Source organism: Perognathus longimembris, chromosome 2, assembly GCF_023159225.1.
Source record: "Perognathus longimembris pacificus isolate PPM17 chromosome 2, ASM2315922v1, whole genome shotgun sequence".
Classification (NCBI taxonomy): domain Eukaryota; kingdom Metazoa; phylum Chordata; class Mammalia; order Rodentia; family Heteromyidae; genus Perognathus; species Perognathus longimembris.
Window position 1 is genome coordinate 82,826,020 of NC_063162.1, and position 21,665 is coordinate 82,847,684.

The following is a 21,665-nucleotide window of genomic DNA, read 5'->3' on the forward strand; positions in this document are numbered from 1 at the left end:
TTAAGTGTACAAAGCCAATAAAAAGAAAGAAAACAAAGAACAACCTGTAATTTAAAGCCTAGTGTGGTGTTCTATGCCTGTAATTCCAGCACTTGGGATGCTGAGGCAGGAGGATCACGAGTTTGGGGCTACATTATGAGACCCTGTCTCAATAAAAAAAAAAAAAATAACAAACAAAACAAAACAAGATTTTCTTTTCTGTTTTTTTTTTTTTTTTTTTTTTTTGGTTAGTAGTAGTGCTTGAACTCAGAACCTGGGTGCTTTCCCTGAATTTTTTTTGCTCAAAGCTAGCAGTCCAGCACTTTGAGTCACAGTTCCACTTGTGGTAGTTAATTGGAGGTAAGAGACTCCCAGACTTTATTGCTCAGGCTGGCTTCAGAGCTCAGCCTTCTGTGATGCTAGGATTACAGGCATGAGCCACCAGTGACTGGCTAACCAGGATTTTGTTTTTTAAAGAAAAACATGTTCATGTGTCTACATCACTCTTAGCTCTAACTTATCTACCATGAAATAAAATAGTGCCTTTTTTGGGGGGAGTGGAATAGATCCCTAAACAAAATACTCCTCTTTTTCCTATAATTATCCCTCCCCCCACAAGTGTGTGTGTGCTATCTATCTATCTATCTATCTATCTATCTATCTATCTATCTGGTAGAATTAGGCTGCAACTTCCAAGTGTGAGCACGCCACCTTTCTTTGGTTATAACAAGTTCAAGTTCTTTTGGAAATGATCTGTACAATTAGCTAAAATCAGAAAATTCATGAGGAACTCCTAAAAGTGAAGTATATATATGTATTTTTAAAGTAGAAACAAAACATATATAAACTATAGCTTATTTAAAATTAATCAGGAGCCATTCACTGAAACAACATGTTTGAATAATGGAATTCTAAAACTATCACCCAATTATAATCAATAGGATTTTAGAACTTTCATTTGCCAAAATGCAATTTATGGTGTCTAAATTATATATGCAAAGGGCTTGACTGGTCATTAAAATTCTTAAAGCTATTTTAAGATAGATTTCAACAACAATATCTTTCTGTTTTCTATACTCAATATGAGCAGTAATTCTGTAAATTGTTTTGAGGGCATTCTAAAGGTCTGTTACCATGGTAACGAGATTCAGAAAAATAACCTTCTAAACATGGTTGTCACAGAAGGAAGACAGGTGGCTGACTAATCTTGACTACTGCTTTTCTTTCTTATCTTTTCACGGCTTTCCTGTCAGCTTCTTGCTTTGATTCTCATAAGATTATTCACAAGGCAATTATGAGTCTTTCTTACCAGTAAGTAAGTGTCTCTGTCATATACCATTGCCTAATTCATTCCCATGAGATTTGGTCAATTACAAGCCTCTCCCCCTACACACATACACAAAAAGAAACACTTGGTGGAAAATACTTCTATATGTAATGTGTGAAAAGCACATTTCAGTTACATGGATATATTTCAAGCTCCTCAAAGTCAATGAGTAGGGTTACTTGGGCAATAACACTGTTTAGGAGAAAAGGCAAAAATCACATCAGTTTCTTTTAATGGTTTGGGTTTTAATATTCTTCAATTACAGCAACCTTTCATCTTATTTACATTTCTCCCATGCTAGATTAGTGTTTTTCTCTATGGATAATTTGTATGTCACCCTGAGAGCAGCAGGCCATAAATACATCTGTATGTATAGTTGGTGCTTAATATTCTCAAGGTGAATTTGACCAACAGGATGGAAAAAATATTTTTAGTTGTAGGTATGCTGAAAATATACCGATTATCTCTTGCCTTTATTCCTTTAACAACAGAAAACAAAAGATTTCTTTTCGTTGTGATTTTTTTTTTTTTAGAGTCTTGCTATGTACAATAGGCCACACTGGAACTCATGACCCACTTGCCTCAGCCTCCAGAGTTCTCATATCTGTCCAGTAATAGCTGTCCAATAACAGCTAGTTATGTATAATTCACATTTTATTTGGTGTTATAAATAGCTTAAATTTGACTTAAAGTATACTGGAGGAAAATACATGTTGGGAGAAAGACAGCCTCTTCAAGTAATGGGTCTAGCAAAATTGGCTATACACATGTATAAAACTGAAGCTAGATCCTTATATGTCACCCTGCCACAGAACCAGTTCTAAATGGATCTGTCACTGTAAGTCCAGATACCATGAAAATATTACAGGAAGAGGTAGGAGAAACACTAGGGCTCGTTGGCACAGGTCAAAACTTCCTAAGATCCAGAATCACAACAAATGAAAGAAAGACTGGACAAATGGGATTGCATCAAACTGAAGAGTTTCTGCATGACAAAGGACATAGCAAGATAAATAGAAAACCCACAGAATGGGAGAAGATTTCTACTAGGTATGTATCAGTAAAGGACCTCATATCTAAAATATACTTAGAGATAAAAAATTAACCCCCACCCAAATAAACCCTCAAAGAAACAACTACCTAATTAATAAATGGGCTAAAGACTTAAAGACTTCAGAAGAAGAAGTAAGAATGGCCAGTAGACATATGAAGAAATGCTCAACATCTCTGGCCATAAAAATGCAAATCAAAACAACATCAAGATTCCACCTCATTCCAGTTGAAATGGCTATTATCAAAAAAGCAAATAATAACAGATGGTGGTGGGGATGTGGCCAAAAGAGAATGCTACTACACTGTTGGTGGGAATGTAAACTTGTTCAACCACTCTGGAAAGCAGTATGGGGGTTTCTGAAAAGACTAAACATAGAGATCTCCTATTATCCAGCAATCCCACTTCTGGGCATTTACCCAAATGACCACAAACAAGGCAACACAAAGCTACCAGCATAACCATCCTCGCTGCAGCATTTGTTTACCATAGCCAAGATATGGAATCAATCTAGATGTCTCCTTCTCTCTCTATATCTCATATATATATATGTATATATATATATATCTCACAATACAGGAATATATAGGGATATATATGTGAATATATATATGAATTCTATACTTACATCAGAAAAAAATGATATTGTACCATTCAGAAGGAAATGAGAAAATGGAAAGACTTGGAAAAAACTGTATTAAGCAAAGTAAGCCAGACCTAAAGAAAAATAGGCTTCATGTTTCCTTCATTTTTTTGTAACTAGAATGTGCTTATAAAACTGTAAGTAAACACCCTGGATGGTAAATGACAAAACATATACTTAGACATGATAAACAGAACTCTAGAAATTCACACAGTGAGACCAAAAGAGGATATTCTTAGGAGAGGATCACAAAGGCTCAATAGCTATATGTATATTGTCATATAAAATGGTGTTTGTCAAATGAACTCCAATAAATGAAAACAAGAGGTTTTTGTTATTTTTTCTTCTTTATTGTTGTTTTTTATTTCTGCACTTTTTGTCTTCTATGTAAGTTTATCTGTTTGGGGGAGAGTAAGGGGGAGCACAGAAATGGTGGGACAAAGGGTAAACAAATGCAGCAATGATACTCACTAAACACTATGTTGACAATGAACCATACAAGTTGTGGGGGTATCACCAGATCAGGAGGGAAAAACTGGGAGAAGAGAGGAAAGGGGTGACACTGATAAAAAAGAAATGTATGTATTACCTGACATATGTAACTGCAATCCCTCTGTACATCACATTTACAATAACAATAAAGAAAAGTATACTGGAGGATATGTGTGGGCAGTATATAAGCACTAGGCAGGAAAATGTATGAGAGTCTTATTTCCAATTAACCAGGAAAAAGCCAGAAATGGAGATGTAGCTCAAGTGGTAAAGTGTCAGCCTTGAGCAAGAAAGACATGTGAGGGCAGGAGGTCTTGAGTTCAAACTGCACCAACCTCTCTCTTCCTCTCTTTCTCTCTTCTTCCCTCCCTTCTTCACTATCTCCTTCCCTTCTTCCCTTTCTCCCATCCTCCCTCTCCCCTTTCTTTCTCACAGGGTCAAACTATAGCTGACCACAGGCATATGGTTATCATATTAGCTCCATAAAAGGCTGAGATTGGGACAATTTCGTTCCAGAAAGCACCAGGTAGAAAATTGGTGAACCTCCATCCACCTCAGTGGAAGAAGCTGGCATGGTGGCCAAATTTGTGGTGATTTATTATGGCAATCATAAAATACTAATATAGATTATATTATATTTGAGGGAATGGTAAAGCAGCACTTTTGAAAGAAATTCATAGCTTTCATGAGCTTATAGTATAAAAGAAAAAAAATCTAAACTCAACCATCTAAGATTTCCTTTTAAGAAGCAAGAGACAGAAGAGTAAATTAAGCCTAAATAAATAAAAACAAGGACAAACCAAAAAAAATCACAGAAATTGAAAATTGATTCTTCAGAAAGATCAGATGAATTAATAAATATCTAGTGATTAACCCTTAAAAGAAAGACCCAAATTGCCCAGAGAAACTTAGCATAGTTGCTGTAACTAATATGGGGATAATAAATAAGTAAATTATTAACCTAATAAATTTGCCAACCTTGTTAAATAGAAAATGTTCTTCAAATGCACAGTTTATTAAAATTGACTCAAGGGGCTGGGAATATGGCCTAGTGGCGAGAGTGCTTGCCTCGTATACATGAGGCCCTGGGTTCAATTCCCCAGCACCACATACACAGAAAATGGCCAGAAGTGGCGCTGTGGCTCAAGTGGTAGAGTGCTAGCCTTGAGCAAAGAGAAGCCAGGGACAGTGCTCAGGCCCTGAGCTCAAGGCCCAGGACTGGCAAAAACAAAAACAAAAACAAAAACAAAAACAAAAAACTGACTCAAGAACAAATACATACTTAACCATGTATCAATTAGACACAGTTTATTCATATTTTAACCTTTTTATGTAAACAAAATTACATCCCAGGTGAATGGAGTTCAAATGAGGAGGAAGAAATTATATGAAGAAACAGTTTTGAAGTTCTTTGAACCCACCAAGAGAGAAGGGCTGGAACCGTAGCTCCAGTAGTAGAGCATATACCTAGCAAGCAAAAGTCCCTGAGTTCAAGTTCCAATACTACCAAACAACAACAACAGCATCAAACCTATCAAAAGTATATATTTTAGCATCTTTGGAAATGTCTTATTTTAAATTAACTAAAAATGTTTCCATTGCCAGGTGCTAGTGGCTCATACCTATAATCCTAGCTACACAGAGGCTGAGATCTAAGGATCATAGTTCCAAGCAGGAAAGTCTGTGAGACTCATTTCTTCAATTAACCATCAAAAATCAGCAAGTGGAGTTGTGGTTAAAGTAGCAGAGCACCAACCTTGAGCAAAAAACTCAGTGTCAGAGCCCAGGCCCTGAGTTCAAGCCACAAGATTGGAGTGCACATATGTTGGCACAAGTTTCCACAGTTACTTTTTCTAGATACAGATCTGATGAGCATCCCCATATGACAGCTTGTAAAAGCTGAAAGAATCACCCTGTCTTCCCCCCACACTTACTTTGCCCTAGAAAAAGAAGTCTTTGCCTATTTTTGTGGATAAAAGCAGAAAAATGGTGTATTTTAATTTTTTAGCTCTTCCATCTTTGAGCATGGTTAGGTGGAATATAAATGAGTATAAGAATTGCAGGTTATTCAAGACAATTTTTCCTTGCAAGCTAGCTTTTGGAAACCTTAGAATTGACCTTCTGCTAAACTTTATATGATTGATGGAAGCTAATGATTAAAGTTTTAATAATTATTTCTTGATGTTCTCTATGTTTTTAGACTGTTCTGTTCCCTTATCTCTATGTGTGTGGCTTGCAATGGAAGCTACATCTGCCTCTCCTATACAAAAGCTGAGACAAAATGTATTTCTGCTTCTTAACAAATATTAATAATTCCATATAGTGAACTTCTTGGTGAGGACTCTGGGTGTGCGGTGTCTCTGTGACTTTGTCTGTGAAGCACGTGGAGTCAAAGCCCTTGTGGTTGTGTGGGGACACACCCACAGGCTTCAAAGATTTCAGGAAAAACAAGTGGGTTGGCAGGTTCTCTAGGCTATGTACTTAGTTCAGAGCTGGCACCAAGAACGCTATGCAAATGTTGTCCTTTACATGAGAAGTCACAGTTCCTTGGCTGGAGTAAATGAACAATAAGGTATCTTTGTGCTCCAAAGAATCTACAAACCATTGCTCTATTCTTCTACACTAATTCCCTCAGCTTTCTCCTACTATCTGTTCACTCATGTGGAAAGCTGCAAGTATAGACACAACATTCAAAAGACCTGGAAAAAAAGTCTCCTTCCTTCCTTAGCAACCAATCTCACAGATCTCCTCCCTGGTAACGTTTACTATTGCAGGTTCTTATGTACGCTTTCAAGATAGTCTAACACATTGTAAATGAAAGTGCAAATATATGTATATTTCTTCCCACCAACTATAATACATACAATATTGTGTACCTAGCTTTTTTTTTAGTCATTCACTTAATATAGGTTAAGTCCTTCCTTTTTTCTTTATCACTGAGGAGAGAGATTGTAATCTCTGTGTAATCCAGCGTGTGTGTGTGTGTGTGTGTGTGTGTGCCAATATTGTACTTGAATTCAAGGCCTGAGTGCTGTCTTAGCTATTTCACTCAAGGCTGGTGCTCTACCACTTGAGTCACATCTCCACTTTTGGATGCTTTTTTGGAGGGTGTTAACTGACGGTAAGCATCTCACAGCCTTTTCTGCTTGTGGTGTCTTCAAACTGCAATACCCAAATGTCAGCCTCCTAGCTAGGAATACAGGTAGAAGCCACCAATGGCTGGTTTTAGGTAAGCTTTTAAAAATAAACTGGATAGCATTCTAGTTTATTGGTATTGATGAAACCTAATTTATTTTATTTTTATTTTTTGATAGTCAAGGGGTCTAGGCACTGTCCCTGAGCTTTTCTACTCAAGCCTAGCACTCTACCACTTTGAGCCACAGCTCCATTTCTGGTTTTCTGGTGGTCGATTGGAGATAAGAGTCTCACGGACTTTCCTGCCCAGGCTGGCTTTGAAGCCCGATCCTTAGATCTCAGTCTCCCAAGTAGCTAGGATTAGAGGCCTGAGCCACCAGCGCCTGTCAATAGCCTTCTTTTGATAACTTGCTTCCAGTATTTGGTAGCACAAATCATATAGCAATGGATGAACCTGTGATGATTTCATACTGTGTCATATACATCTATGGGACAAATTCTAGACAGAGAATCACTGGGTCAGTCTATAAATACACTTACTACTTTGAGAGTTATGAAAGCATGGTTTTTGCTAATCCAACAGGTGGGTTATGTTCCCTTGAATATACTAATTTGTAAGTGAGTATCTTTTCAGGAGTAGTTGCTACTACATTGATTCTCTGAGAACTATCCTTTGACATCTATTAATCTACAAAACGTAGAGTACGTTTGGGTCATAAACGAACTATCAATGACCTTGACACTATCTGTGCTAGTGTACTTGAGCACTGGCGCAACCCTCTCCTGCCCAAAGTTGCTATAAAAATTTATTAACTCCTGCATACAACTTCTGCTTTGTGTGACATTGGGAGAGTTCTTTCAGTTTTTTGGGCCACAGTGACCGAGCAGTCAGCCTAAGGTCTGTCTGACCAACAGGATCCTTTGTAAACTAGGGGCCTATGAATCAATCAATGGCACATAGTTTGCTGGGAAATCTGGCTTAGGCCCAGACAAAGCAACCAGACACTGGCCGGGGTGGGGGTGGGGGTGTGGAGTCTGGCCTCTCTCTCTTTAAAGCCTGATTCTCTCTTTTCAGAGAGTTGCAACAAAGGGGGGAGATCGGGGACAGAGGGAGACCTTCCTCCAGCCACCCGATCCTCCAGCTCCCAGACACCTTCCCTTGGCAGCGCAGCAGTCTCTGCAGCCAGGCTTGGGGAAGAGGTGGGGCGGGGCCCGCTGGGAGGCAGGGGGAGGGGCCTGCCGTCACGTGATCCCGGCCAGCTGTTGGCAGCCCAAGGTGGGGGCGGGGCGGTCAGCGGAGTCTGGGTAGCGGGAAGCGCGCACCGGCGCTCCCGTCACTGCAGCTGCAGCCCCCGATGTCGCCGCACTAACTGGACCGAGGTCACAGCATCAACGCCCCAGGGCCGATCCCGGAGCCTTCAACCCCGCAGGTGAGACGTGCACGGCCATGACAGCGAGCTCGGTGCTTTCCGCTGCAGGTTTCAACATCCACCCTCGAGGTCCTGAGTGCATTGTCGCCTCGCCTCCAGCTGTCCCTCCGCATCCACGGATAGTGCTCCCAGGGGCCAAATCCTCAGGGTTGCAGGCACAGGCCAGCTGGAGGACACGGAGGACGGTGGGGAGGTGGTCTTGATCTGGTGTGACTCAGAAATAAAGACTGCAGGGGTGTAGAATGGTGACATCCCACCCCAGGGCGCAGGCTTCGCAGCCTAGTTGGAACCTCCCCCCGCCCTCCACACCCCCAATCTCATCTCTCCCTTTACCTACCTCCCCATCTCTTCTTAATTCTTATAACTCCAGATTTCTCTTTCTCCCGTGTTTTCTTTTCCTGGCGACCAAGCTGCACTTCCTTAGAGTGTATGCCTATGCATCCTTTACCCCTCCACCGGTGGCTCCCAGGGTGATGATTTGCACGCAGTGGCTGTAGCAGAGTAAAGCATCTGCAGCCAGGGCAGATTTGCTGGGGACAGGGCTGCCTAGCCGGGGGGCTTCGACCTTGACCTGCCTCTGCCCCCCTTATCCCTCTATTCCTTCCCACCACTACCCCCACTCCCACCCAGAATCCACCGGGTCTAAGACAGCCTAACTGGTGCTGAGTCTTCTGTCTGCTTGAGGCCAACATGCCAGCTGTTGCTCCGGTCTGCACACCCAACTTGACACAACTATCCCTACTCTCAAGCCTCACCCGGAGATCTAGGGGCGATAGGCGAGGTCAGATCGGTTATTGTACTTCTGGGGTGGCTGTTCATCCCAGCTTACCATTGCCTTTCGGTTTGCTTCTCTGTGAGGACACTGTTTATCAACACCATGAAAAGCTGGAAAGGATGTTTGAGTCTTAAAGAACAAGTGATACTCTAGGGCTGAAATTGTCCACCACGCCCTTGTTACCTAAGAAAATTTGTCATTACTGTCACCCAAGCTGACCTAGTAGTAAGGTTCTGCTAAATAATATTTTTCCCTGTATAACTGCAGTTTGCCACTACATTGATTATTCTGTGCCTAGCCTTCTGGTGTGTGTGTATTTGTGTGTGTGTGTGTGTGTGTGTGTGTGTGTGTGTGTGTGTGTGTATGTGCCTGCAATAATCCACACCCAGTGGGAAAATCCATCACTTGCAGAGGAAACCTATGCTAATTCAAAATGGCAGAATATAAAATCAGGCCAGATTGAAGCTTGACAGACCACAGCCAACAGCAGCTGCCCCCTGACTTTCTAAGCATCATCTGAAGGGACTGCTCTGTCATGGGTATCTTTAGCCTGGTGCAAGTTGGAGTTGGGGGAAGAGGGGCAAAGGCATCAAGGATTACATGGGAAGTTAAAGGATTTGTAATTTTTTTCTCTCAAACTTACAAAAATCTGGTTTAAAACCTGAATGAAACTCTGATTTTAATTTGATTTTCTTTAAGCTCAATTTAAGTTGACTGTGTGGCTGCTGATGTCTGTTTGGTGCATAGCTTAGATGTTTTGTATCCATAAGGGGCTTTTAAAAGAGAGGAATATATAATGTAAATATCATACAAGAACAGTGCATGTACTAAATATAGACATCCAGGTTTCACTGGAATTGCTGAATTAGCACCATGAGCAAGCAAACACAAGCACCAAGGCATGGCAAAATTTTGAAAGATGACTCATTTTTAGTTTTTTGTTGTTGTTGTCATTTGTTCCATTTTTTTTTAGCAGCTTCCTTTCCATTTTCACTGTTGTGTTGCCAGCCATCTTGTCTTTAGGAAGTAGAAAATGCATGAGCAAGCAGATGCTTTGGGAATAATGGAAAACAGAAAGATGTGCACTAAGTTGTGTGTGGGGGGAGACAGAGAGCTAGAGTCATGCTGAGAAATCTTGTTGTCAATCACATTTTCACAGCAGGGAGGCTAAATCTAGCAGGATGAATGAAATACTAAAGCTTTATTAGCTGGCTATCAACTGGCATCTGGGGTCCAAATCCAGGTCCTGTTGATCCCTTCCTCCTAGTTCTGGTTTCCACATGCCTTTGGAAGCCTAGGGAAAATGTTACTGTTATTTTGAATAATTACTTATTTATTGTCAAAGTGATGTGCAGAGGGGTTACAGTTTCATATGTAAGGCAGTGGGTACATTTCTTGTACAATTTGTTATGTCCTCCCTCATTTTCCCCCTCCCCAGAAAATGTTACTGTTATGATGGCCAACACTTTGAGCAACAGGAAACCAAACTGTAGGACCAATTAAAAATCTTATAGGTGTTTAAGGTCAGAGACAACTCTTTCATTTCTTAATCCAAGCCCATTTTATTTAAGCTGTGTTTACCATATAGTAACATTTTCTTGTGCTGAGATTGCATCTCTTTTTACGAACCAAATCTTTAAGAGTAAACAATATCTTTCAATACAAAAATTCATTCTTTGATTTAAAAACTTACTTGCTTATGTTTGTGAAGTTATGTTTGTGAAGAACCATTAGGATATTTCCTTTAAAAAGATACTGAAGTGGGCCACATATCTTAATTGTTTAAATGACTCTAATTTTAAGAAGAAATAAAGCCCATTTTAAAATAACTGAAATTGTACTCAAGCCAGGGTTTTTCTGTAGCTTGAATCTGAATTTTCTAAGTGATGAATTGGTGACTTCAAATCTACTAAAGCTAAACTAGAAATTGTGCATAGGTTGTTGTGGTTTGGACACAGTGGTCAGCACATGGATAATCTGGAATTCTCTTTCCATAGCCAGAGTTCCACAGCCAGAGAGGAGGGAGAAGGTTGGAGGAGGCAGGGAAACGGGAGACTGACTTGAAACCATTGAGATGGATAGAAGCCAAGTATGGATAGATATTTTGAAGTGAAGACAGATGTTGCTGCCACATGTTCAGTTTTTAATAACTATTCTCATGAGATCATGAGTGTACAGATATACAAAGATATTTAATGACACATTTTTAAAACATTCATAAGGTTGAGAGTATATTTCAGTGGCAGAGCACTTGTCAAGCATGCCCCAGACCCTGGGTTCTATCCCCAGCACTGCAAGGTAGATAGATAGATAGATAATATAAACATGTGAAGCTTGTGTTTGTTGGAGAGTAAAAGATATATAAATAAGTGAAAGGTTATTTTTTTTCTTTGCCAGTCCTGGATCTCGAACTCTGGGTCTGGACACTATCGCTGGACTCCTTTTGCTCAAGGCTAGTGCTCTACCACTTGAACCACCGACCGCTTCTGGCTTTTCCTGTGATATAGTGGAGATGAGAGACTCATGGAGTTGCCTGCTTGGACTGGCTTCCAAGGGCGATTCTCAGATCTCTGCCTCCTGAGTAGCTAGGGTTACAGCAAAATTTTTTTTTCCAATCATGATAAGCAAATAGTGCTATCCAGTTCAGCAGCCAATAGCTTACTATGGTTTATCGAGCACTTGAAATGTGCCTAGTCCAGATCGAGAAAACTGAGAATGTCTTATGAATGAAAAATACAAACCAGATTTCAATACATTTCTTTTATACAAAAGAAGAATTTTAAATGTATTAGTAATTTTTTATTTTGATACTTTCTTAAAGTATTATGTTGGCTATATTTGGGTTAAATAAAAGTCACACTTTATCTTCTTAAAATGTGGCTGCTGCAAAATAAAATTGTGCCTATGACTCATGTCTGCTTCACATTAAATTTATGTTGGACAGTGTTGTTCTAGGAAGTTGTTACCAACAAATGGGCAGATATTAGTGATGCTGTATGTGAAACATATAAGGAGAAGCTTGACAAATAATAAAGGGTGATAGACGGAATGGAGAGGTACTCCAAGGAGTAAATAATTAGAGACACTCTGTAGATGGAGAAGGGGAGTACATAGCAGTCTGGGACAGTCGGGTTTTGAGCCTTTCTTTTCTTTATCTTATGGATCCATGCCTCATATATGTTGGCAAGTGCTCTACCATTGCAACTTTCTGAAGCAGAGTAAGCACACTCTATAAACCAAGACTTGAGGTGAATGGAGTAAGAGTTGGCAAGTGTTAAGGTGAGAGGACTTTAGGATGGTGAAAAGGAATACTAACATGCCTTTGCTGTAGTGCATGCTAATTTCTCTACTCTTAGGTCAGTATTTGCACATCCAAATGAGATGAAGTTATCCCAATTCAGAGTGGGCTTTGAGCTGTAAGCCAGGGATCTTGGATCCTAGCTCTGGTTGCTTCTAATTAGAAGTTTGACCTTGAACAAGTCATTCATTTTGCCTCCTTTAAAAAAAATGGATGAGCAAGAGCTAGTCACCAGTTTCACACAGTGGTTTCCAAGGGATGAGGTATAACATATTAAAAATCCCAAGAAATTACTGAATTTTTTATTGATATGTCAAAACATGGTATAGTGACATATGGTGGAACATTTAAGGATACATCTGCTTACATATGAGAGTGACAGAGACTATACATATGAAGTATGGGCATTTCCATTTAAGGACCCTTGTAGGCCTCCATTTCTCTATCTCACAATTTCCCTACAGCTGGGCAAATTGTCCAGATTGGATAGATTGGTGAAAGATTCCACTTTGAGCCTTCCTACTACCTTTTCTTTTGCATTTCCTGGAGATTGATGGTTATAAGAAGTGAGTTGTAGGCATAACACTCAAGACTTGGCCTATTTTTTTCTTTATTCCAGTGGACTGGATAGTAGGGGAATTTTGAAGGAAAATACATATGAAAGGCTAAAGTAACTTGCACAGTGATGTGAAGTGATAGGCATATCTAAAAGGTAATTTTGGGGGCTGGGGATATGGCCTAGTGGCAAGAGTGCCTGCCTCATATACATGAGGCCCTGGGTTCGATTCCCCAGCACCACATATACAGAAAATGGCCAGAAGTGGCGCTGTGGCTCAAGTGGCAGAGTGCTAGCCTTGAGCAAAAAGAAGCCAGGGACAGTGCTCAGGCCCTGAGTCCAAGCCCCAGGACTGGCCAAAAAAAAAAAAAAAAGGTAATTTTGTTTCTTGTACTTACACTTAAAGTGTGAGTAATATAAATCATGTTTAATTTATTAGCTATGTGTGGTCAGCTTACCCAGTTCCTTTCCATGTACCCTTCTCAAGACAGAAAATTATAAACCTATGATATCTTGGTTAAACTTTTATATTAAAATGTTATGTTATTTTAATTTGTAGTTCCTTTTATGTAGTTTTTGCTGTTTATAGTTGTTCTTCTGAAATTGGATTTTCTGTATTTTGAATATTTTTCCCTTGGCTTGGTCTTTTTCTTGGTAACTTATAAGACCCCTTTATATGGTAAGAAACTACCTTTTTCTTTCTTTTTAAAAATTTTTTTTATTGTCAAACTGATGTACAGAGAGGTTACAGTTTCATACGTTAGTCATTGGATACATTTCTTGTACTGTTTGATCCCTCCTCCCTCACCTTTTTCTTTTTTTGATGGTTGTTGCAAACATATTTCACAGTATGTCATTCAAAGTTTTTCCCCATAGGACGTTTTTAAGTTATTTTTATAATTAAGCCTACAATGTTTTCCTTAATAAGTTGGCTTTATTTATTCCTACTTTAAAATTGTTTATATTATAGCAACTTACTTTGGACAAGAGTGAGTTAGGGGCATGAGCCGGTTTCTTTACTCCTTCCCATCCCAGAGTTGATTATCCCAGTGTCATCTGTTTGACATACCTTTCACTTCAGCTTCAATTTGGTCATCATCATCTACTTTATTTTCTACATTGTATGGTTTATTTCATGACTCAATTTATTTTTTCATCAGATTAAACATTTTAATACTGAAACTTTATACTATAATTTAATGCCACGAAGGGATAATTTTCCTTATTTGTTTTTATTTCAAAAACATTTTGGCTAACAGTATATATCTTTTGCAAACAGATTTCAGATTTCCTTTTTTTCTTTCTTTCTTTTTTTTTTTTTTTTGTCAGTCCTGGGTCTTAAACTCGGGGCCTGAGCACTGTCCCTGGCTTCTTTTTGCTCAAGGCTAGCACTCTGCCTCTTGAACCACAGCGCCACTTTTGTCCTTTTCTATATATGTGGCGCTGAGGAATCGAACCCAGAGCTTCATGTATAGGAGGCAAGCACTCTTGCCACTAGACCATATTCCCAGCCCCTTTTCCTTTTTTTCTTACAATGCTAGAAATGGAAACATGTATTTTACCACAGAACTATACTTCCAGCTCTTAAGATCACTTTGAATATATTTTCCCCCAAAAGCTCTATTTGTAAACTGATTGCTGCCATTTTTATTCCACTGGTTAATTTAGGGAGGACAAATACTTCCATGTAACATTGAATCTTATAGCAAAGAAGGACCATTTCCTTGCCTTTCAAATAACTTCTGTTCCCATAAAATCTTACCAGTTTCCTTCATGGATTTCCTTCCTTGTGGATTTGCACGTTTCTGTATATGTCACAACCCTCAATCCTCTAGTACTTTGTGCCTTATTCTGTGAAGAATGGCAGGCATATCTTCTTCACCATCTTCTGTATCTCTTCTACTCTTAGTTATATACCTAGGCTTCTATAGAGTCTTCTTCTCAACAGCTTGTGTGTGTGTGCACACGCGCACATGCGTGTGTTCATATCAGTGTTGGGGCTTGAACTCAGGACCTGGGTGATGTCCCTTAGCTTTTTGCTCAAGATTGGTGTTCTGCCACTTGAGCCACAGTTCTACTTTCAGCTCTTTGGTAGTTAATTAGAGATAAGAGTCTCACAGACTGTACTGCCTAGGCTGGCTTTGAACCACCCTCACACCGCAGCCTCCTAAGTAACGAGAATTATGTCACTTATCAGCTCTTAAACATGGCTATAAAGTTGTCAGTGAAAGACACAGCTGAGACCCTGTGCTCCCATTCCCTTTGTACTTAGGTGCAGTTTCTGAGGTCCAGGAAGGTAAGAAGTGACATATCACCATAGTGATGTCTACCTGTACTCCCTTCCTTAAAAGCTCCCTCATCCTAGAACTGAGTCATGTCCTGAGTCAGGATGACAGAAAAAAACAGAGCTTCTGAGGAGGGGCTCACATCCCAAATCTCACATGAAGGTGGGATAATTGGATATAGTTCATTGTCTCTTTGTTCTTTTGGATTGAATGTTCAACTTGAAATTCCTTGTGCAGCTCTGTTCCCCTACAGGGTGACCAAAGCATCTTTCTGTCCATTGTTAAGATCCAGTGATTCAATTACTTTTTGACTGAGTACATGAGCAACGTTTCTTCCCAATGATAAAGACCTTTCAAGCATCTTTGAGCTCCATTTTTTCTTGGTTTGAGCATAGTGCTCATAGGATTTTAGAGGTTGACAATACATACGAGATGGACTTGGAAATCCTAACGAAAATTATATGCAGATCAAGAGCTATCCTGAGTGGCCTTGTCTTCTTTCTCAAAATGATACTTCAGTATATATTTTCTCTCACTTAGTAGTAATGCCCTAGTGACCTGTAAGAATTTCTCAAAGTGTCCTTATTAGTTACTAAAAGAATCATATTAAAGCAAAATTAATTTGACCTCACTGGAAAATAATTTCAAATGACATAACCAATTAAGTTGAAATTTAATTTCAGTTTACATATTTGCGTAATCACTTCCAATCCTTTAATTCTTCCAGGTCCTTTTCTATCTACTTATCCTACCTGTCTGTCTATGGATCTATCTGTCTATTTATTTACCCCTCTAGCCACCTATATGCCTATATGTCCTAAGTACTTATATTTATATAAATATGTATACTGTATATTTATATGCAGGCACATATTATTATATTAATATATAATATATTGGTTTTCTTTCAATAATAAAGTGGAATGGAGTTGTTAATGGTAAACACAGCAGAAAGTTCCAACATTAATGGATATTTACAAAGCATTTTATGAGACATGAAGAAATCCTACATTTTACTGCCAGCAAGATTTATACTTTATACTTTCTTCTGTGGGAAATGGACATTTAAGCTATATTTAAAAAAATTGAGTGGGAGTTAAATGGCTAACTACCATTTTAAGGACTGAGAAGGTCTTTTAAAAAATCTGTTACAGAGTAAACAGGTACAGCTCAAATCATATTACTGGAAAAGGATCAGAGTAGACAGTGGACTGCTTTGATGGGAGGAGAAGACAGATGGTGAGAATGAGAAGGTCATAATTCAAAACACCCTGCCAAATTGGTGGACACAATGGCAGCAATGACAGAAATGAGAACAGAAGGAAATGAAAGAACCCAGATATGGCTTGCTTAGTAGCTCTCAGTTATTTCCCACAGAGTATGCTTTTGGTAGCTAGCTACTGGTCTGCCTATTTTAAACACTTTTTTCCTTTATCTCCAGGACTTTTTCTTTGTTTTCTGAATAATTACTTATTCATTGTCAAAGTGATGTACAGAGAGAGAGGTTACAGTTTCATATGTAAGGCAGTGGGTACATTTCTTGTACAATTTGTTACCTCCTCCCTCATCTCCCCGCCCCCCTCCCTTCCCCCTTTCCATCTCCCCCCCACCCCGCCCCGAGTTGTTCAGTTGGTTTACACCAAATGGTTTTGTAAGTATTGCTTTTGGAGTCATTTGTCTTTTTATCCTTTGTCTCTCGATTTTGATATTCATTTTCCCTTCCCTAGTTCTAATACCATTATATACAGTATCCAGGTTATTCAGATGAAATACAGTGATAGTGCAGGGACAACCACAGGAAGGGGATACAAGAGGATCATCGTCTACTGAGGGGCATCTGGGTTGGTTCCATATTTTAGCAATGACAAACTGTGCTGTGATGAATGTTGTTGTGCTTAGTGTGGTCTTGTTTGTAATCTTTTGGGTAGATGCCCAAGAGTGGGGCTGCTGGGTCATAGGGGAGCTCTATGTTTAGCCTTCTGAGGAATCTCCATACTGCTTTCCAGAGTAGCTGAACAAGTTTACATTCCCGCCAAAATGGATTAGGGTTCCCTTTTGGCCATATCCCCTCCAGCATTTGTTGTTAGTTTTCCTGATAATGGACATTCTTACTGGGGTGAGGTGGCTCAGTATTGTTTTGATTTGCATTTCTTTTATGGCCAGTGATATAGAGCACTTGTTCATGTGCCTCTTGGCCATTCTCATTTCCTCTTCAGAGAACAGGACTTTTTTCTTTAAGAACAAGTTCAGGGAACATATTTTTCTTGACTGTATCTTTATTTTGAGTCTTCCACTTGCTATTATCTTGTTTAATCATATAACTGTACATATTTGACAACATGGCTGAGGAGCCTTAGCAGCTGTTGCACCTCCATATTGTAGTTTGGGCCTGACTGGGCCCTGAAGCTTCCTGGAATAACTGCAGAACATGTCAATGTGAAGCCTGAATAAAATTCAGTCTAAAATAATAAAGGTAGCCAGAGAGACTTCATTTGACCAGAAGTCAGTTAAAGTTAGAATGCTCTGGCCATTGTTTGCAAGACCCTTCACTGCCTTGATTGATAATTGTGCTGTGTATTGGAATATATTTCTCATAGATGTGATTAACTACTAACAAAGTTCTGTTACTAGATAAGGGCCAATAGCTTCCCCTCACCTAAGTGACAAAATTCAGACTCTAGGAATTCCAGGAAAGGTGTAAACTCCCCAAGCAACAGATCAGCAGATAAATATTTGAAGTGCCAGGTCCTCCACCAGGCAATTAAGCCCCTGACAAGTAACTGCCTCAATAAGTAACTAATGTATACATAGCAGGAGGGGGCTGAGGCCAAAAGTCCCTTGCAGCACCCCACACTAACAGTCCTGAGGTCGATAACAGGTGAAGGCTGGCACCAGATGTCTTTTGCGAACTTTGACTGTCTTGCTATTGAACGACAATGCTCCAGCTAATCCGGAATAGATAACACACTAAAGGTTAACCAATTAACCGTCTTTTTAACTGGGAATCCCCTAGACTTGCTTACTATAAAAACCCAGTGTAGGGCTGGGTATATGGCCTAGTGGCAAAGAGTGCTTGCCTCCTCTACATGAAGCCCTGGGTTCAATTAATTCCCCAGCACCACATATATAGAAAATGGCCAGAAGTGGCACTGTGGCTCAAGTGGCAGAGTGCTAGCCTTGAGCAAAAAGAAGCCAGGGACAGTGGTCAGGCCCTGAGTCCAAGCCCCAGGACTGGCAAACCCCCCCCCCCCAACCCAACTCCAAACAAAAAACCCCAGTGTAATCTGTGCTCAGTGGAATCGGCTTCTGGGTGGTCTTTTGGGGGGTGTGTGTCTTGAATTTTGGGCATTTCTTGGCCTCATTTTTGAGATGAATAGGTAGAGGGATAGAAGCCAGAATGTGGGTTTATCTGACTTTGTGTGTACATGCCTGCACAGGGGCTTGAGTTCAAGGTCTCATGCTGATTTAGCTTTGAGCCATAACTTCACTTCTGCCTTTTTGCTATTTAATTGAAAGTTAGAGCCCTACATACTTTTTTTTCTCTTTTTTGCCCCAGCTGGCTTCAAACTAAGATCCTCAGATCTCAGCCTCCTAAGTTGCTAGGATTACAGGCATGGGCAAGCAGCTCCTGGCAGCTTTTAAAAATAGCCTTAATATACCTTCTTACAGTGATAATTGTGATGGTACATAACTAACATATCATTAATACAGTGCAATTGGTATTTCTTCTTCCTTCCTCCCTTTCTCCTTTTTTTATTTTTTAGCTCAGATTCTCTAAGCATGAGTTATTAAAGGATTTACCTTGCATATATTTTAAGTGGAGATGTTTTCCAAATGGCATTTTAAAAGAGTTAGAAGAGTTCTAAGTTTTTAAAAATAGTTGAAAAACATAAAACATTGAACAATCCCAAGTCTTCTGAGTTATTATATTCAGATTTCCTATTTCTAGAGTAAAACAAAAACACCTGGGGAAAACCTAGCCTTCTGTAACTGTGGTTACGATGGAGAGGAATCCCACCCCTTTTCATGTTAATCCAGATGGTAGCCTTTACCCATTGTCATCTCAAGGATAGATAATGTGATTATTAATTCTGTTTTGAAGTCAGATAAAATTAAATAGTTTCCTTCGAAAAGAAATAGAGACACAAGAATGGCAGAAAGTTGAGACCCTTGAGAATGGTGGTGGATGTCTCCAGGGGAATTATTGTATTATTCCCTGAAAATTGCTTTGAATACCAACAGGCAGAAAAAATGAATAACACTTTTTTCATTTTGACTCATTTTATTATAAAGTCTTTTTTTCTGAATAATTACTTATTTATTGTCAAAGTGATGTACAGAGGGGTTACAGTTTCATATGTAAGGCAGTGGGTACATTTCTTGTTCAATTTGTTACCTCTTCCCTCATTTCCCTCCTCCCCCCTCCTCCCTCCACCTTTCCCTCTCCCCCTATGAGTTGTTCAGTTGGTTTACACCAAATGGTTTTGCAAGTATTGCTTTTGGAGTTGTTGTCTTTTTATCCTTTGTCTCTCGATTTTGATATTCCCTTTCACTTCCGTAGTTCTAATACAGGATATACAGTATACAGGGTACTCAGATGAGATACAGTGATAGCACGGGGACATTTTTTGAGAGACAAAGAGGTTAAGTAACCTCTACCAGTGCATCCAAATCACTTGTGTTTGTTTAAGATTTCCTTCCTGTGATCTCAGCTTGATCCTACCTCTTAGGAATCTTACATTTAACTAGCCCACCAGACCTTTCTGATGCTTGGTCAAATTTGAATAACACAGTAGGGGAGTGCCTGGTCACAATCAATTTTGCTCCCCAATCGTTTCTCTTCTTGAAGATGAAATGGAGATAGGATTCTCCTTTTTGTACTCAATAAGCATTTAGTGAGATCAGTGTCAGTGCTACATGCTGAGAAATGAAGACTGACATGAGTACTTCCTCTTGTAATATTCACAGGCTCTGAACAGGTCATCAGAGTTCTTTATTTGGCCCAGTGTCAGGTTGTGGAGGGGATTCAGAGGTACAGGCTCTGCTATGTAGAGCCTCTACCCAACTTCCTTCCTCAACTCTGGTCTATACTGTCAGGCAGAAATATGACATTGTTGTCAGCAGAGGCCACATACCTGAATTGTCTTTGAGATCCTCTAGATCTCAAAATGTTAGCTGCTGATGCAGATGTCTAAAAAGCACTATCTAGGGGGCTGGGGATATAGCCTAGTGGCAAGAGTGCCTGCCTCGGATACCCGAGGCCCTAGGTTCGATTCCCCAGCACCACATATACAGAAAACGGCCAGAAGCGGCGCTGTGGCTCAAGTGGCAGAGTGCTAGCCTTGAGCGGGAAGAAGCCAGGGACAGTGCTCAGGCCCTGAGTCCAAGGCCCAGGACTGGCCAAAAAAAAAAAAAAATAAATAATAAAAAAAAATAAAATAAAAAGCACTATCTAGGACAAACCAAACACACCTGCAGTCACACACCACCCTTCTGGGAAATGTGTCAGTTGAAAGCTGGCACACAGGAACCAGGGGTTAACTGTTAGAGACAGATATTGTCCTGAAAATTAGAGAAAGGGATGGTTAAGTAGATCTTTAAAAATATGAGATGACAATAGATAAGAGAAGCAACATTTCAAAATATGAAAGAACATTTAGAGAGTTTAAGGAAAAATACCATATTTCTAAAGGAGCAGTCTTTACCATGTATTCTGGTCTAATTCCCTCCCTCCCTCCCTCCCTCCCTCCCTCCCTCCCTCCCTCCCTCCCTCCCTCCCTCCCTCCCTCCCTCCCTCCCTCCCTCCCTCCCTCCCTTCCTTCCTTCCTTCCTTCTTTCTTTTTCTGCAAGTCCTGGGGCTTGAACTCAGGGCCTGAGCACTGTTCCTGGCTTCTTTTTCCTCAAGGCTAGCACTCTACCACTTGAGACACAGTGCCACTTCTGGCCTTTTCTATATATGTGTTGCTGAGGAATCGAAACCCAGGGCTTCATGTATGTGAGGCAAGCACTGTACCACTAGGCCATATTCCCAGCCCCCTGGTCTCATTTTCATAATCTGATGGTAATTTGGACACTTTGGAAACTTATAAAAGCATCAACTAGATATTACTCTGGCCCTGGGAAGAATGTACCATTGCTCATTGTTCCTTTCTGTGTTTGAAGTAGTGACAACACGAACCCAGGTAGGATGCAAAGCCTGCTGATTTACTAATATATCTTGCACCTGAATGACTCCTTGAAATCCCATGATATGACACTGTAGTCAGATGATAGAATCATTAAAGGATGGGCCTAGACTTCTGGGAAGAGACTAGGTGGAATCTAGCTTCTCCACCCTCTCCTTTTCCTTCTGGCCATTCAGTGAACAGCTTTGCCCACTAGAAGAGATGTTTCACCATGGGTACAAAAGCAATGATGCCAATAAACCATAGATTGGAAGTTACAAAATTGTGAGCCAAAAAAAACCCCACACCCTTTTTCTTTTTATAAGGTGAATATTTCAGTTATTTGTTTAAATGACAGAGAGGTGACTACCATGTTTATTTACTAACCTATGAGGACTTTCTTGCTCAATTAAGACATTGACTCCTAGGAGCTGGAGCTCCCTGGGTGTATGTAGAGTCATAAAGCTTTTTGCTCTGCTATACAGAACTTTCCATAAGACATGTAGGATTTTTCTTTCTTTTAGGCAGAG

General features: G+C 39.9%; 1 protein-coding gene across 1 annotated transcript in view; it reads left to right on the top strand.

Moving 5' to 3' along the window:
- The first annotated feature begins 7,918 nt into the window (after positions 1-7,918).
- Scrn1 (secernin 1) overlaps positions 7,919-21,665 on the top strand; it is a 63,491-nt gene continuing 49,744 nt past the window's right edge. The window contains exon 1 of the mRNA XM_048339605.1: positions 7,919-8,057. The gene's annotated coding sequence lies outside the window, so the exon portion shown is untranslated. The remainder of the gene's footprint in view (positions 8,058-21,665) is intronic.